The 19,351-nt window shown below is 36.9% G+C and overlaps 1 pseudogene; it reads right to left on the bottom strand.

Moving 5' to 3' along the window:
* Positions 1–18,469, bottom strand: part of LOC131876539 (tubulin alpha-2 chain-like) — a 57,089-nt pseudogene extending 38,620 nt beyond the window's left edge.
* Positions 18,470–19,351: the final 882 nt, after the last annotated feature.

Here is a 19,351-nt window from a genome sequence, read left to right as displayed (position 1 = left end):
ATTAATTAGCCTTTTCCTATTATTTGAATTTTTAAAATTCAAATTCTCCTAACTTTTAACCACCTAACCTAGCCTCTTCTAAACCTAACCCATTCCGTTTACCCATGTCCCCTTTCATCCAACCTCTTCTAGAAGCTTTGTGACACTTGTCACTAAGTGTTCCCTCTCATCTAACCTCTTCTAGAAGCCTCTTGACACGTGTCACCATAGAGATGACAATTGTCCCCTTTCATCCAACCTCTTCTAAACCCACCTCCAATTTAACCATTGATATCTTCAAATCAAATCTCGATCGTTGATTCATGCCACATCATCCCTAGCCTTGGGAAATCCTATTAATAGACCTCATTTTGGAACACAAAGGGTCCCAATTTCATATCATTTTGATTCATCTCATTTTGCATTCAAGCATTGTTACTATAGGCATCTAGCTTCTAGTTTATCATTTCAAGCATTGTTATCATGTTCAAATCTTAGCTTAATTGCATCTTCATTCTAGCTTAATCATGCTATCATTCCTAGATCACGCATCTTCATCATTTAAATCCTCCATTTAAGTGTAGTCAAGTCAGTGGAATTTACATAACCAGATTTGAGAGCAAAATTCATGCTCGCATTTACTAGGAGGCGATAGATCGCTTAGCTATGGTTTTGTCTTTCTTTGATTTAATTCACTAACCATTGCTTGTAATTATTTATTGAGTGTATTGTGTTTGCAGGAACAGGTTCACTTCACAAAGCATGACATTTTGGCACCCACTGTGGGGCTGGAATCATCATTTTTGGCCTCTCAAGCTTCAACAAACATCCATCTTTGTCGAGACATAATCAAAATGTCGTACGAGTTGATTTTCCAACTTGTACGAACTACCTTTTAGTCTAGTACGAAACTTCATCCTGACTTGTACAAGCTCCTTTTCCTTGTCGTATTAGAGCTAAATGCATGTTGTACGAATCTCTATGTTGCAAATTCTTTATTCGTACTAGCATAATTATGTGTCATACGAGCTGGTTTTGGCTTGTGTCAGAGATCTAAATATTTGTCATTTTATCTGATAAATCATGTCGTACGAGTCTCTGTCTCTGTGATTTTTAACAGACTACATGTTAGGGTTTTCTAATTCTAATATGAAATTTTATAATTCTACCCCTGATTTGTTTGTGAGATTTTTGGCAACCTAACTCTTTTCTGCAGGACAATTGATGAAGATACGCTTGTCAAAGACATAATTCAAAAACCAATCAATAACTACTAATGGATCTATTTTGCAGGTTGCCTATGAATCCGACTAAACTTTGTGTATTCATTAAAGTTTTCTAGGCACACTTCAATTTTGCTAAAGGAAATGAACAATCATGTATTTCATGTCTTTGATGATAGGCGAGTATGTTCTCACCTTTCTTAGGTGATCAGAAAGCTAGACTCGTCTTTTGCTTTCATTAGTGCATTTCTTTAGCAGGCCTGCCCTCCCGAGGAGTAATAACTCTTAGCCATTAAGGTCGGTGAGAGGGGAATGACCTAAATGGGAACGGCTAACGCCAAGTAATCCAACCCACTATAAAATAAATGTGTTTTTGATGAAAATCAAAGCAACGGAAGTGCTTGGGAATATCTCTCCTTCGTACCTTTGGGTATATCAAACCTTGGTTTTCAAGGCTGGGAGTTTATACCCTGATGCACTGAACGGATCCCTTACTAGTGTCGATTAAAATAGAAGCTACTTGATTCACCTCCGAAAGGGTGATAATCTTTGTGCAAGAGAGATAGTAACTCTCCCAAGACACTTTCCATATCGTGCCCCCATTAGCATTTGGAGTCGGATAATACGACGTTGAGAATCCATTGTGTGAGACTCAACGGTCGTATTTTGATTAGCTATTGTTTGTGTACCTAAGTCAGCAAGCAAAGGTTTTCATTCTCAACCAACTTCCTTAGGGTTTAGCATGCTTGGACTCACTTATCATATCATGTGTTTGTTGTGTATTCATCCCTACATCGACAAATCAAACATCGAAAAAATGGAAGACATAAGCAAAACATTAAACTTTAGTTATCAAAAATTCAACCAAACAAACATTTTTTTATCTTTGTCTGGTTATCTGTCGTACGAGTTAGGTTCTCTATCATATGAACCTGTTTACATAAAATCTTTTGTCGTACTACACAGAATCTTGTGTCGTACGACACAGAATATTTTGTTGTACTACACAGAATCTTTTGTCGTACGACACATAATCTTTTGTCGTACTACATAGAATCTTTTGTAGTACTACACAGAATATTTTGTCATACTACACAATCTTTTGTAGTACTACACAAAAAATTTTGTAGTACTACACAGCATCTTGTGTAGTACTACACAAAATCTTTTGTCATACTACACAACATCTTGTGTAGTACTACACAGAATCTTTCGTCTTACTACACAACATTCTGTGTCGTACGAAATACTGCTTTTTACATGAAATCTCTGATTGGTCATATGGTCTTGTAAGTTTGGTCATTCTAAGCTGCATATCCTGTCGTACGAAACCCTACATTTGTCAGTCCAAAGTTGTGTCCTTCATGCCCGTTTCAGATTTGTCATTTCTGCCTGATCAATTTGCAGTAAACATAAACACCTGTTATTTGTTATTATGTGCTTGGATTGTCTCCTTTGTTTGCTTGGTCAAGTTATCATCCGTCAAAATCAGACTTTAGAAATTATACACCTTAATATTTTCAAGTGCTCACCCTCAACAAGTTCAAGATCTAAACATCTCAAAGTGCATTATCACCCTCTTTGGTAAACTGATCACTCAAACATAGTTTCATCAAGATCAATCATCCTTTATCATGAAACTGAAACGTTTGGTCAGGATAATCTTGTCCCACATCATAGGATATATCGTTCCTATTGGACTTGGTTCTTATCAAATCACCATCATTGCACTCCAAAACCGAAGATCAAAAAAAATTGCAAGCTTTTAAACACTTGAACTATCTTTGCATGTCCTATCATTCTATCATATCTACCTTGATAGTTGATCACTTATCAAAACAACCTTTTAGACAATCAAATCCTAGCACAATATCAAACACAATGCCCATTTTAATAAGAGCGCAGAGACATAAGATCACTGAAACATAGGGAATAGCTAAAAATCATATCAATATGACATACCAAAGCAAAACACAAGAAGAAGACATAACAAGATAACATATTAGAGCAATCAAACAAGTTCAAAATCAAAATCCAACTATGTTAAAACCTCACAGGGATTCAAATACATCTCAAAAGAAAGGTGGCTCTTTTATGCAACTCTTAAAAAGATCCCTAAAGGACTTGGCTAAAGAAGGTCAAAATCGTACAACCTATGTCTAGCAATGGCTCATCCCCCTATAAGCAAATTTATTATCCAAAGGCATCTATTTCTACACCTCTTGAAAGCTTCCAAGAACCTTCCATAGCATCCTTGCCAAACAATACATCCAAAGATAAAGTTCCCCAAGGGATATCCATAATTGCCATCAAACCTATTTCAAAGGATCCTATTCAAAGCTCATCTCCTTCACATCCAAGCATTAATTCATTGTAGCATCCCCATAACGCTCTCTTGCAAATTAAAGTCCTCATTCATAGAACACTTGTTAAACATGTCCTAATAGATGGGGGAGTTGGCTTGAACATTTGCTCTATGAATCTTGTTTGTGCTCTAGGCTATTCAGAAGATGCAGTTGATCCCCGAAAAAGGATAAAAATCAAAGCACATAATGAAGAAGAGCATTCATCTAAAGGAATGGTGATATTACCCATCACAATGGGACCTTTGTAGAAGGACACAACATGTCAAGTTCTAGACATGGACCTACCATACAACATACTTTTGGGAAGACCATGGATATAGGACATACAAACTATTACATCAACATGTCATCAATGCTTAAAATTTCCACACAATGAACATGAAATCACAATATCAGCAGACTCAAATCCATTGCAATGTTGTAATAACCTGAAATCAGCTCAAGAGGTCATTGTTTCACATAACAAAGAGGTAGTAGCTTCAAGCACACAATCCAAGGAACAATCATTTGCATCAATTTTGTCAAACATGGAAAAACAAATACAGCTAAGAGATCAAGGGACCAGAGAATATTTGCTATCATGGAAAAACAAACTAGAGCAACTTCAAATTGAGAAGGATGAAGAAGCAGATATAGTAGTCGATGTAGTTCACGCGTATGCAGGGAAAACATTACGAACTAGTTCACTTGAATTAGAATCACATTCGGCTGACATGGACTTAACCGAGGACGATCAGGATTTTCTTATATGAGGTCATTTTGATGAGAGCATCGTCTAGACATGGAAATACATATTGAAAGCTCTGACATCTCTATCATGACCCCTAATATCTTTGAAACTATTCAACCTGAAGATCATTTATCCCTAAGCTATCCTGAACCTATGGACTGGGAAAATGAAGAACATACTGATATCAATACCTTACCTAATGACCATGCCATATCCTTATATCTTGATGAAATCAAACCCACGACAACTTTCACCAGGGATTCCGCTAATGTATCTTTGAGTCAAGTGGGTGCCAAATCTCCTAGTCGCAAAATTGAAAATAAAGAAAACAATATCAAGTCTAATGTTGAAAACCATTTATTGGCAACATTAAACCGGAAAAGAGTAAAAATAAAGGACGCATCTAACGGTGAAAACATCCTTGAGGCGCTGGAAGATGGGAGATTTGACACCTTACCTAAATACTATCAAAAGAAGTTATCTATCCTAATAGAACAAGCAGAGGCAGTTATCATTGACACGACTGATCTACATCCAGCAATTTCTCTATCAAGGCAACAATATTTGAAACCATTCAAAAGATGGCAAGTCAATTTTACTTGTTCAGATACAGACATTCCAGGGTTCGATCCATACCTTACAATACATCACCCAAATATCAGACTAGGAGTAAGCATCAATAATGATACACAACATGGATAAGGGCATTCTATTTATCACACCACAAGGTCATACCATCCCAAAAGCATACAAATTAAGCTTTCCATGCACCAATAATACCGCAGAGTATGAAGCTTTGGTTACAGGTATCAAAATGGTTGTAGAATGGAACATTAAACAACTTCAGATCTTTGGAGACTCTCAGCTCGTTATCAATCAAATCAATGATGACTATCAAACAAAAGATGACAAACTCATGCCTTATAAAAAGATGGTGGAGGATATCAAGAAATACTTTCTAGAAATAACTTTCCAACAGATTCCACGAAATGACAACAAAGCAACAGACACCATGGCAACACTAGCTTCTCTATTGCAGACATAGGAAAATCAACAACATTATGAATTCCTGGTAGAAGATTTGTTTCATCCTGCCTTTAATTGTCCTGATTCCCAAACCATCTATCAACTTATTGGACATGATTCCTCCCGCTATGGCCAAACTTACAAATACCTGAAAGATAACATCTTACCTCCTGACTTATCAAAGAATCAAAAGAGAAACTTTATTCGCCAATCGTCCCATTTTACTCTTGTCGCAGATACACTATTTAAACGAAGTCTAGACGGTACTCTTTTAAGATGTCTTGAACAAGAAGAATCTAAGAAGGCCTTACATGAAGTCCATAATGACATTTGTGGCACTCATTCAAGTGGTCTTACCCTTTTGAAAAAACTCATACGCTTGGGTTATTATTGGCCAACCATGGAATGAGATTCTTTTCAGATAGCTCAAACATGCAAACAATGTCAGATCCATGGGAATTTGATCCATGCACTAGCACAAGAACTTCATGCTTTAGCAACATCTTGGCCTTTTTGTCAATGGGTTCTTGATCTAGTTGGAAAGATAAATCCTTCCCCATCTAATGGACACAAATTCATCCTTGTAGCTACAGAATATTTCACAAAATGGATTGAGGGGTTGTACCTCTCATAAATATGATAGGAAAACAAATTGTTGCATTTATCTTGAATTATATCATATGTCGCTACGGAATACCAATGACCATTATTATTGATAATGAGCGACCATTAAAAAATCAGGATGTATAAGAGCTATGTGAAAAGTTTAAGGTCCAACATAGATTCTCCACACCCTATTATCCACAGGGAAATGGGTAGGCAATAGCATCTAACAAAACTATTCTGAAAATCCTTAAGAAGACAATGAACGATGCTGGGAAAGATTGGCATATTCAACTAAACCCTGCTCTCTGGGCCTACCGCACCAGTATCCACACACCGACAGGTGCCACACCTTTCTCTCTTGTATATGGATCAGAAGCCATATTGCCAATCGAAGTAGAGATACCCTCTCTACGTGTATCACTAAAAGGTCTTATCTCAGATGAAGAACAATGAGTATCTAGACTACAAGAGTTAGAACTAATCCATGAATGAAGACAAAATGTCTTTGATCATCTAAAGGTATATCAGCAAAGAATGTGACGAATTTAAAATCACAGGGTCAAACCACGAGTCTTTCAAGTGGGAGAACTAGTGCTAAAAGAAAATCCACGCAACCAGGCAGATCGAGAAAAGAAAGGAAAGTTTGAACCAAACTGGTTAGGTCCATTTGTGATCACAACAGTATTTGGGTCAGGAGCATATCAGCTATCAACACAAGACAAAGATCAACTTGAAGAACCCATCAATAGCATGCATATAAAAAAGTTTTGTCTGAAAAAGAAGAAAAATCATAAACAGTGAAAAAGCAAAAAAATCAAAAACAACGAAAAAGCAGAAAAATCAAAAACAGTGAAAAAACAGAAAAATCAAAAACAGTGAAAAATCAAAAAAATCAAAAACAGTGAAAAATTAGAAAAAAAAAAAAAAAAAAAAATCAAATATGAGAAAAAGTGCAATAAAAACAGATGGTGAAAACCTGGCAAACAGGCGCTATCTGTCAGCTAGCTCTTCCATCTATTAGTTCATGCATTTTTTCCACTTGCATCCATTCATTTTTCCATCAACGTTGATCATCATAAAGCCTTTGTACATACGCAAGCATCCCAGGTGGCTTCTTGTCATGGTTTGGACCATTGGATATATCACAACGACTTTGTTTCTACGCTTGGGGCAAAATCCTGCACCTAGCTAGGGGCAAACTCTTGATCATTTTGAGCTAAATCAAACAGGATAACAACAGTTAGACAACTCTTATCAAGCAAAAACTGAGACACATCCAACATTGAACACGAGATCAAACTATCAACTATCAAGTTATCACAAAATCAATCTAAGCACATCACACATTTTTCAGTGGATGATATATTTTTGGATAATGATTGTAACATGATTGTTCAACTTTTCTATAATTGCTTTTCACTATCATGATTTCTGAGTGACTCCAAGATGTCTTTGGCTAGAGGAACAAGAAGAAACATAATATTTTTCTTTGTTTGTTGTCTGAAAATTAATCATTAATATGTGCAAATTTGTCTCGGGACATGATCATCAGAATATCATTGAAGACATTTCCGATTTGCGTATTGAAATGATTAATACTGCCTGTTTTACGTAAACAACACTCAGGTCATCTTGGTTCAATTATACCTCAATGCTTGTGCTAACTTGCTATATCAAAATCCAGGAAAGAAGTGCTCAGGTCATCATGGTTTAATTATACCATCGATGTTTGCACTCACTTCCCACATTTCAAAAAGCTCAATGATGACAAAAACGCAATAATCCAATGATTGGTCCGGTCATAATTTGCATATCATTACATTTTTCTTTTGCATTTTAGTTTGCATTTCATTATTGCATGGGATCCCACACGCTCATCTTATCCAAGATTAAATCTATCGTAGGAATCATCACAAGTATACACAATCAGAATGATGACTCATCCCTCTCATGATATTATCGACCTAGCTCAAATCTTATGCTATCTCCCTCAATAGAATCAACAATCAGCATATCCAAATATTTCTGCAACTTGATATCAACAAACTGTCAGTTATTTATCTAATCAACCTTATCAAATCAAACCTAATCGATTCTATCACGTCTTATACAGGATGTATCCTTCCTGAAACCAGATGATCTGATTCTGATTCATGTCTTATACAGGATGTATCCTTCCTAAAACCAGACGTTCTGATCATGTCTTATACAGGATGAATCCTTCCTGAAACCAAACGCTTTGATCATCGTTGTCTTATACAGGATGTATCCTTCCTAAAACCAGACTAAATCTCAATCAATCTAATCAATCAAGCTAACTGAAGAACTCGCATTTTCATCAAACACCATTGCAGAAATCAAATCAAATCTATCAGAATATCAATTTCGCAAAAAAAAAATCCAAAAACTCCAAAGATCAATTATCTCAATTAATCTCCTGAGGGGGCATCATCATACTAGAATTTAGCAATCAAGAGTTGGGGCATCCTATCAAACCAATACCATCATCAAAATGAGATTATTTTTTGAATCAACGCGTCATTACACCTCGCTTCAAAGAGGGGCAAAATATATACACCTAAAAATGGTCTATAGATAATTAATTAAATAAGCAATTATTTAATTAATTCTTCTTCCCAATTTAATTGAATTCACTAAGCAATTTGATTAAATTCCCCTTTTCATCTACTTATTAATAAATCTAAGGATTTATTTAATAGGTTCATTTCAATAATCCTCTTTAATTAATTAATTCCCCCCATCAAAATCATTTCTTCTAAATCCCCTAATTAATTAAAACAAATCAAATTCATGAGTTGTTGAAATTAATTAGCCTTTTTCTATTATTTGAATTTTTAAAATTCAAATTCTCCTAATTTTTAACCACCTAACCTAACCTCTTCTAAACCTAACCCATTCCATTTACCCATGTCCCCTTTCATCCAACCTCTTCTAGAAGCTTTGTGACACTTGTCACTAAGTGTTCCCTTTCATCTAACCTCTTCTAGAAGCCTCTTGACACTTGTCACCATAGAGATGACAATTGTCCCCTTTCATCCAACCTCTTCTCAACCCACCTCCAATTTAACCATTGATATCTTCAGATCAAATCTCGATCGTTGATTCATGCCACATCATCCCTAGCCTTGGGAAATCCTATAAATAGACCTCATTTTGGAGCACAAAGTGTCCCAATTTCATATCATTTTGATTCATCTCATTTTGCATTCAAGCATTGTTACTATAGGCATCTAGCTTATAGTTTATCATTTCAAGCATTGTTATCATGTTCAAATCTTAGCTTAATTGCATCTTCATTCTAGCTTATTTTCTAGAATAATCATGAAATCATGTAGCTTAATCATGCTATCATTGCTAGATCATGCATCTTCATCATTTAAATCCTCCATTTAAGTGTAGTCAAGTCAGTGGAATTTGCATAACCAGATCTGAGAGCAAAATTCATACTCGCATTTACTAGGAGGCGATAGATCGCTTAGCTATGGTTTTGTCTTTCTTTGATTTAATTCACTAACTATTACTTGTAATGATTTATTGAGTGCATTGTGTTTGCAGGAACAGGTACACTTCACAAAGCACGACAGTAATGTCACCAATTTCTTGAGCCATAAATAGATGCTACAAACAATCCAATATCCCACACAAATTGCCCATCCATGGTGCTAAATTATGACTATGAAATACTTTCATTTCCCACTATGTGAGACTTTGGATTGAACGAATCAAACAGAGGAACCCTAACCTACAGCTAGAACTTGTGACTATGGTGGCAAATTAAAGTGTTGCGTGTTTGGGAAGGACTCCAAAACTAGAGATTGAATGGGATTATATTAACAAGCAATATGCTCTGGCAATGACTATGGCATGTTAGAGATAGGTGGGAATAGGGTTGGATGATATCCCTTTATGTGTAGCAACCCATCGTAGAGATGACGCTACTGAGGGTCGTGTGAGATCAATTCCACACATAAAAGCCTATTGGTTTTTGGGAAAATCGTTCCTCTTTTGCTAAGTGTGGGTCTTCTTGAACTGGAAAATGCAAATCATTAGAGATTATGTGGAACGAAGGCTTCCCACAACCTGGGAAACAAGAGGCAAAGAGATGACCTGTGTATGAGATGCTTGAGCAGAGGGTGAGATTAGAGTTTGGAAATTGCCTATAATTGTTGGTGCCTAAGAATTCTAACCATGGTTATTAAGCATATCATTATTATTTGTAATAGATTCATTCAAAGGTATATATTCTTTAGCTTCTGTCCTTTTCTCTTGCAATCTAGGGAACGTCCTCTCATTGAAAATTACATCTTGGCTATGGACTAATTGTTTGGCCATATGATCCCACAATCTGAAACAATATTGTTCCTATCCATAGCCAACAAAGATGCAATGTTTTTATTTGGAACCCAATTTCGTTCTTTTCTCCTTGGGAACGTCAGCAAACACTTTGCAACCAAAGACATGTAGATGAGTGTAGGAAATTCGTCTTCCCAACCATCTCTCCTTCGAAATATCAAAATCTAACCGAGATGAGGGGCCTTGATTAATCAAATATACCACTATATTGACTATCTCTGCCTAAAATTCCTTGCCCAAACCTGCATTAAAGAGCATACTCTAAGTTCTCTCCAAAACTATTTGATTCAAATCCTCAGTTGCACCATTTTATTGAGGGGTGAATGGGACAATCTTGATATGTTGGGTTCCATTATTTGCACAATAACTATAAAACCCCATAGAGAAAAACTCTCCCCCATTATCTGTTTCTAAACATTTTATTTTGTTTCCGGTTTGATTCTCAACAATAGCTGGAAAACTTTAAATTTGCATTTCCTCTTTAGCATATAAACCCAAACAATGTGAGTGCAATCATCAAGAAAAGTGACAAAATAATTAGCTCCTCCAATATAGGTTACCTCCGTAGGACCAGACACATTTGAGTGCACGAACTCCAAAGGCCTTCTCTTCTTGTCATGTCTGATCCTCAAAAAACTAATCCGCCTTTGTTTTCCATAGAGACGATGTTCACACCTAGAAGTTGATCCCTTTTGAGCAAGATCTCAAGCCCCTTCTTGCTCATATTCTCAAGCGTCTTGTACCAAAGCTCTATCTCATTGTCCATAACGACCATTGCATCTCCCACTTCAATGCGACTCTCTGGCACATATAAAGTGCCCAATTTGTTGCCTCTTGCAACCAATAAGGCTCCCTTGGTCACCTTCGAAGAGTTTGAAGGAAAGGTGATGCTTCATCCTTGAGCATCAAGTTGTCCCACGAAAATTGGATTCCTTTCGAGTCTAGGAACATGTCATGCATCTTGCAATAGCCATTTACTTCCATTCTTTAATTGCAACATCACGTCACCTTTGCCAACTATATCCCATGGTTCATTGTCACTAAGATAGACTCCATATTTACCTTTTTGATAGTTTTTGAAAGCTTCCCAACATGGAGTTGCATGAAAGAAGACACTGGAGTCCAACACCCATGAATCTGTTGTAGTTTCACTTGTTGACAAGACTAAATCACCTTCATCTTGTTCATATGGTGTGTTAACTTCATTGTCCTTTCATTAGTTTGTGTTTTCTTGTATGACCAGCAATTCTTCTTAGTGTGTCATTTGCCACAAAACCAACAACCTCCATTTCTTCCTCTAGACTTGGATCTCCTTGCAAATTGTGATCTCCTCCTATTATTATTTTTGCCTCTATCTTAATGCATTCTTCTATTGCCAAAAATCAAAGCATCACTCAATGAGTTTCCTTGATTTTTCCTCCTCATGTCTTCACTAAGAAGAATGCATGTAACATCATCAAATTTGAGTATGTTTTTGTCAAAAAATGAATTGTTAATCACCATCACCACACCTTCCCAACTATTTGGTAGAGAGCACAACAACAAGATGGCTTCGATTTTATCATGCAAATTTATGTTGACAGAAATCAATCAGCTCATTAATGTATTAAACTCATTGAGACGATTGGACATGTTCCCTCCTTCATCTTCAAATTATACAATTTCATGAGGAAAACTTTGTTTGAAGCATAAATCATCTTATACATGTCAAACAATTTGTCCCATAATCTTTTTCATTGTCTTCTCCGCTGAAACATTAAATAGAACATTACTAGATAGAGAAAGAATGATGGTCGCCCTTGCCTTCTTATCCAATTTCTCCCACTCCTCATCAACTATTGAATTTGGCTTCTTGGCTTTTCCTTCCAGCACAAGTGAGAAGTCTACTTTAATCAACAATGATTCCACCTGCATCTTCCATAACCCAAAATTCTGCCTTGAGAATTTTTCAATTCTCCATTCATCCGTTTCCTTCATCTTCCCATAAATTCTTCACAAATTCCCAAACAGCTTCTTCATCGAGTACTCGTACCAATTGTTGAATATAAAGAGTGAGTAAACTGATTAATAAAACTAGAAGGAAAGAAATGAAAGACACAAACAAATAGAGACATGAAACACTAGATTTTACATGGTTCACGAATTTGCTACATCCACCGGAGCAAGGGAAATCTCCATATTAATATCACTATTTAGTTTGTACATACAAAAGCAAGCTTATTCCAACTATGTAATACATAATTACATTATCCACATTGTTTTATAGAAGCCTTGAAAGAGAGGAATGCCAACAGTCATCTAATGAAGAGTCCAATAATCTGCGTGTTGGACTTCACTAACTAACAAGATTGTGGAAAGGCTTTACTTTATATTTGAAATCCTTGTAAGATTGTGGAAAGAAACCAACATCTTCATAAGTTGTATTTGCTTCATAATTTTTAATGTTCTTCAACCTTTTTGTTTTTCAATGACCAGCAATTTTTCTTTATGTAGCCTTCTTTAGAACAATACCAACAATAAACTATTTTGCCTCTAAACTTTGAGCTTCAGCTAGACTTTGATCTTCCCTATAATTATTCCTCCCTCGTTCTTGTGACCTCCCCCTGTTGTCGGTTACCAAAGCATCTCTCAATGAAGTACCTTGATTTTTTATTATCATGTCCTCATTGAGAAGAATCTCAACATCATCAAATTTCAACACATTTCTCATCTTACCAAGTACCAATTTGCTAATAGCCATAATAACTCCTTCCCAGCTATCGGGTAGAAAACACTAGCAAAATGGCCTTGTTTTCATCATCCAAATTAATGCTTACTGAAATTAATTGACTTATCAAGGTGTTAAATTTATTCAAATGATTTATGACATCACTGCCTGCCTTCATTTTAAAATTGTACAATTTCTTCATCAAAAATATCTTGTTTGATGTAGGGGCACCCTTATACATGTTTGATAAATGATCCTGTAGTCCTTTCATTGTTTTCTCTATTGCAGCATTAAACAAGACATTGTTGGATAACGAAAGAATAACTGTTACTACTGCCTTCCAATCCAATTTCTCTCATTCTTCATTGGACATTTCAATTGGTGTTTCTTATTTTCCTTCTAGTATATTTAAATGTCTTTTTGGATTAACAGAGCTTCGAGCTGCAACTTCCAAATTCTCTTCTACGCAAGAGATTTTTGAATTTCTCTAAGGCTCTGGTACCAATTAAAAAAACAGGGCTGAACAAAGCAAAATATTTCTACAACAAATTAAACACAGGCATAATATTGCACACAAACAAAAATACAATTTACATGGCTCACCAATGTGGCTACATAAGTGGGGTCAACTTTCTCTTTTTATTAATTTGCAGCAAATACATGAAGTTTTCATCAACAGAAATATATTATCTCGCTCAATTCTTTTTATAAAACTCTTCACTGAAATGAAGAGTCAAAAAAGACATGGGAATATGAAGAATTGTGGAACTGAAAGATTATGCCCATTGGACTTCGCAGCCAATTAGATAGTTGTTTTATTTTAAAGGATATTAAATAATAGACTATTTAGGTATATTTTCTATTCTTTATTAAAAAGAAATATTTAAAAAGTAAAAACACATTTTATTAAATTATTAAAGATTTTGATTACTATTATGTCAAAATCAAGCATTTTACATTTTTTTAAAGGATGAACAACTTTTCAAATCCAAGTGTGTTGTGAAGAGCAATGCAAACACAATATTTACTTTAAAATAAATAAATAAATCTCATTTTTTTGTCCTTTTAACAGCTGGTCCAACTATGCTCACTTTTCTTTGCAATTTTGATGTTGTCGTCCATCTGACAAATGCTTGATTTTAATTTATAACAATAACTTATATTTAGATATTCATTTCCCTCTTTGTTATTGTTCCCACTATATAGGTAGTTGTTTTTCTTCTCTTCCTGTGATGTCTAAGTTCAGTATTTTGAGACACAAATCCCTAATCTGGAAAAAAATCGACTGCCCCTAAGAGTTAGAATCGACTGCCCCAGTGAATAAGTGACTATTGGAGGATTTTGAGACACAAATCCCTAATCTGGAAAAAAATCACAAACAAAATATAATCATTTTGATCATAGACATGACCCAAAAATATTCTACTGAATTCTTTGGGTAGAAATTTAGAGTTAAACCTGCCATGAGGCACCAGCAATGCTCAAAAACAAATCCATACATGTCTAATAGCTGCCAGCTTCACTTGAAGCTTTATGGGCTAGTTCAGCCTTGTACATTCCAAGCTTCCTAAGAGTTTACGAGATTAAATCTATCCCTATGAAGAAAAATTGTTCCCTTTAGAATGTAATCACAGAAAAGAATAAATTTATGCAAGATGTAAACACTAACACATTAATGATCCTCCTCAATTTACATGCATTTCAGCCCCTAAATCCAACATACAGTCACCTTGCAATATCACATACTTTACAAATTATAACTTGTTGAACAGTATCAGATCAAGTCAAAGGTAACTTCAGTGGAAAAAAAATCAATCATTAGTTTTTAAATTTACTGAAATTAATTCTTTCCTTCTAATCCATTCAAAACTGTCTCTTGTATTTAGATTGCAGCAGCTTTATGGATTTTGTGTACCATTTGCAGAGAAATTTTCAAAATAGATTAAAAACTGGCAAAATACATTCTGGCAAACTGGCAAAATAAGGCAAACTCAACTATAAATAACTTCATATTCTTCTCCAGAACAAATATCTGTAGTTTAAGAACTGATGGCATTTCTGAAACCTGATATTGACTTCTGACCACATACTCTTTCTGATCATGAGTATTTAAACTCAGCCAGACACACACAGATTAAAAATAAATATTATGACAACGTTGATTGATGCCATAATTTAACTAGCAGGTTCCCTGTGACTCCACCTCCACCTGCTGCACCTATGAGTTCCTAGGTAGCATAATTTATGCCTGCAAACATCAAATACAGAACACGATTTCTTTGAGTACAGATTTTAAGAATCAATATGTCTAATGATGATCACTCTGATTAACAACTAAATCAATTCCTAGCCCACTAATCATGTTTGAAAACTTAATCAATCACTCCTATTCCTGCCCTTTCCACAGAGTGTAAAATCAAGTCCAAAAGAAATGATCTGTCCTAAATCATCACTCACTGCTCCCAAAAGCCTTTGTTCTTTCAACTGAGATGGAAAAGCCATCATGCTCAAATTTGATTCTAACTTTGATACCACAATGAATGAATAGATGGGGCTTTATCTCCAACGATTAAATATATCAAGTTTTGTCCCATTAATTTGAATAATTTTTTTCTTTCCTCCCTATTGATTTGACTCCATGATTGGTAAGCATATCAGCAAATTTATTAAGGTTCCTAAATAGATGATCTTGTAAGTAATTTTTTAATACAATCACCTCCTCCATGTGCCCTTTAATCAACCAAAGCATAGATTTTTCTCCTTTCAGACTCTTATTATCAAGGTAGAATTCCCTTCAACCTATGTTGCCCCAAGTTTACAAGACGGGGGAATGCATTTCGGGGATGGGGTGGGAGTGAGCCATTTTTCTGGGGACGGCTGTTAAAAAAATAGAGAAAAATTCGAATATTCGTATGATAACATTGACAAGGCAATCATCATATACATCATAGAACATTAAGTTTTAAATTTTAACACAATATTCTACGTCACCCGGGGATGTGGCATCCCTGGTTTTTTTTTCAGGCATCCCCGTCTCAGGGACAGGGGACTCCTAGGGGACGTCTCCATAAATTCCGCATATTGACAGTGGATTTTGACAATAAATTCTATAAGCAATCTGACTTTGACTCTCACTTTAACACAAATTTGGCATAAGAACTCTACTATTTCTTATATGTTAAGGTTCTATAATGTATATGTGCATGCTTTATCCATGTTTTCATATGAATATTTTAAATTTCCCTATATATTTTAATTTTCCCTATTTTTATATAACTGTCCCCTTTGCCCTCCCCTAGCTATCCCCAAAATTGGCAAAAAAAATAACCATCCCGGAAACACGTACCCCCGTCACCATCTTGGAAACTCAGGGTAACATAGATAATATTAGAGTTTAATTGAGATTTTTCATTTCATAGAAAGTGACAAATAATTTGTGTTTTAACAAATTTAATTGCATTCATTGACAATGTGCATAAATAACATATAAAATTTACAACAAAATGCCCAAAGGCTGCAAGTTTCAACTGCAAAATGACAAAAATATAGAAATATGCAGCTGTTCCTAATCAGCATCTCTTAACCCTAAATCAAAATCAAATTATAAGTCGCTGCCACTATGACAGGCTGTCTCACCTTGATAAATCCAATGGAACCCCAAGCCATACAACATGTCCCTCCTCATCAAGTTATAATGTTGTTTTTAGGTTTCCCTTGTGGGCCCCCACACCCCTATATTTTCCATCACTTGTGTGTGTTTACAAGGGCCCCCATACCCTTCTATTTTTCATCACTTTTTTGTGCTTTTTTTCAAATGAAACTTTTTCTTGCTAGACCATAGGGGACGGCTAGTCATCGCTGGGACGGTTGGGGGACATTTAGACATCCCTTGTCTCTCTCCGGGATGGCAGCCGTTTCCTACAATTTCCCAAATATCCTTGAGACATTTTATATTTTTTGGTTTTTTGGGGGAGATGGAGGAGGTTTTTGTTGACCTTTTTTTGTCAACAAAGCTACAGATCCAATCTGAGAAAATTCAAAGTTTTTTTGCATAACCTGTGTGTTATGCGCACTATATTGGCAACATGCAAAGGAACCTTTTCTTTTGGGCTCCAATTCTATTTCTGAGTTGACCGGGTCGTTCAGTCAACTCACTTAAGTTCTACCGACTAGAGGGTTCCCTGTCGTTCACAGGCCAGTTCCCCTTTATTTCCTCTTACCGGCTATTGACGGTTTCCTCTCAGGCTTTGGGCCCAGCTACCCCGCAAGATTTTCTAAGGCCAGCAAATGATGTCGCGGGATAGCGGGATGGTGATCCCGGCCTATGATATCATCCACCCCGCACAGGCAAAAGAGAAGGACGAAGTTTCGCACGGGATAGCGAGGGAACAGTGAGGAAGTCTCTTCCCCGCTACCCCACGAGGAAGGATAAAGCACACAGAGGACCCTACGGGGTAAACAAGGCTAAGGGCGGATGGCTTCCCGCCATCCCGTATGCCATTTCAAGGTTTTTCGGCATAGCTTTCTAGGGCGATGAGAGGGTTACTTTGTCTGGCCGAAAGGCGATGTCTTAGCGAAATGTGGGGGGGCCTCCCCGCTATCCCGCGGCAGGTTAATAGAAATCATGGAGACCATGCGAGATAAGAACAAAGAGTAATGAAGGCTTCCCCGCCACCCCGCAGGCATTTCAATGTGTCTAAGGGCGGCTCGCGGGGTAAGCAACAAGTAAAGCAGATGGCTTCCCCGCCATCCCGCATGCAATTTCAGGATACTCAAGGGGCCTTGCGGGATCAAGAAGAAGTGATGCGGATGACTCTCCCCACCATCCCATAGGGTAAAATAAATACCCAAAAGTTGCGTGCAGGATAAGGAAAAGCAAAGTGTGGGGGTTTTCCCCCGCCATCCCGCGCCGAATAAGAATGCATAGAGATGGCCACATGGGGTGACCAAATCCTAGGCGGATTGTTGCCCCCGCCATCCCGCATGGTAAGAAGATCGTTCAGTGATCAAATAGCAGAAGGAAGCATGGGCTTGGGCCCCACGTCAATCATTGTCAACCGTCAGATCTTCATTAAAGCCCGATCGGACGGTTGCATTTTAATCCTTCGTTGGGCATTTGAGCGCGCTTACATGGCAAGATCTCGCGTGTCCATTTGTGCGCGATATCTCTTGATCGATGGTTGGTATTCAAACTCATAGTGGCCATTGAAATTTAATTCTTTGCGCATGGGCAATTGTCGACCTGATGGTCGAGGCAATTTTTGTGCTCAGTCAGCACCTGATATCTGATCCTTTTTGCATACGACCATCGGGGATTTTCGCCATTTACTCCAGAAGTGACCTTAAGGCCGATCTCAAACGCCACCCCATGTCTCTTAAATGCATTTTGAAGACTTTTTGGCTCTGTCATGCCGCCATGCTGCACTTGTGCATAGAGACGTCTCCTCTTGCGCCCCATTTTGCCTCTTTCTAGAGATGGAGGACATCTTCAAGGACGACATTCAACACACAATCCAACCCCTTTTGTTGATCAGATCAATAGACCTGATCTTCCTCCCTTTTGCAGATATTTTGTAACCTAACCCTAGGTGGGTTAGGGTTTTAGCTGTGATTCAATTTTGAGTTATGCCTCAACTATAATGGTAAAAAATTTTAATTTTCTCAGGACCTTCTTTCTTTTCTCTTGCAGAATTCTTATTTCTCTACAACTGTAAATGTTGTCTTGCTCTTGCATTAATAAAGTTAACTATCTTGCCTACTTTCAATTTTGATAATCTGTGTAATATCTTTTACCTTTTTATTGAGATGCATTCTTGTATGTTTTCTGAGTATGTGCGACTATGTTGATCCCTCTTAGAACTTCATCTGTGAGCTAGGTGCAACTCCTTTTGATTTTCATGAGAATTCCAACCTTCATTCATGCTTTGGGAAGCTAACTAGGATAGGAAGTTGTGCATATTCTTGGTTGATTTTCATTGATGTCTTGTGCAGTTACGGGCAGGAAGATCATATTCAATCTAGGTGTGAACCTTTTCCCCTCTTTCAAGCATCCCTCTTTCTCCCTTTTCCCTGTCAGACCAGTAGAATAAGTATTTCAGTGTTGGGTTAGTCCAACACTTGCATCAGATTGAAGAGGAAATCGGCCCTCTCCGGAGATTCAACCTCACTCCTGCAAGTCCCACACTTGGAGGTTGATTCAATGTTGCACAAGGTTGATGACCAGGATTGCTCATCAAACGGGTGAACTTTTGTGACAACAGTTTTTGGCATGCCCGGTGGGACCTATTGAAATATTCATGCTAGGGATTCAGTGCTTCTCCTAGCATTTCAGCCTTTGGAG

This window comes from Cryptomeria japonica, chromosome 6, assembly GCF_030272615.1.
Source record: "Cryptomeria japonica chromosome 6, Sugi_1.0, whole genome shotgun sequence".
Taxonomy (NCBI): Eukaryota; Viridiplantae; Streptophyta; class Pinopsida; order Cupressales; family Cupressaceae; genus Cryptomeria; species Cryptomeria japonica.
Note: the sequence above shows the minus strand (reverse complement) of the source record. Positions and strands in the feature narration are given on the sequence as shown.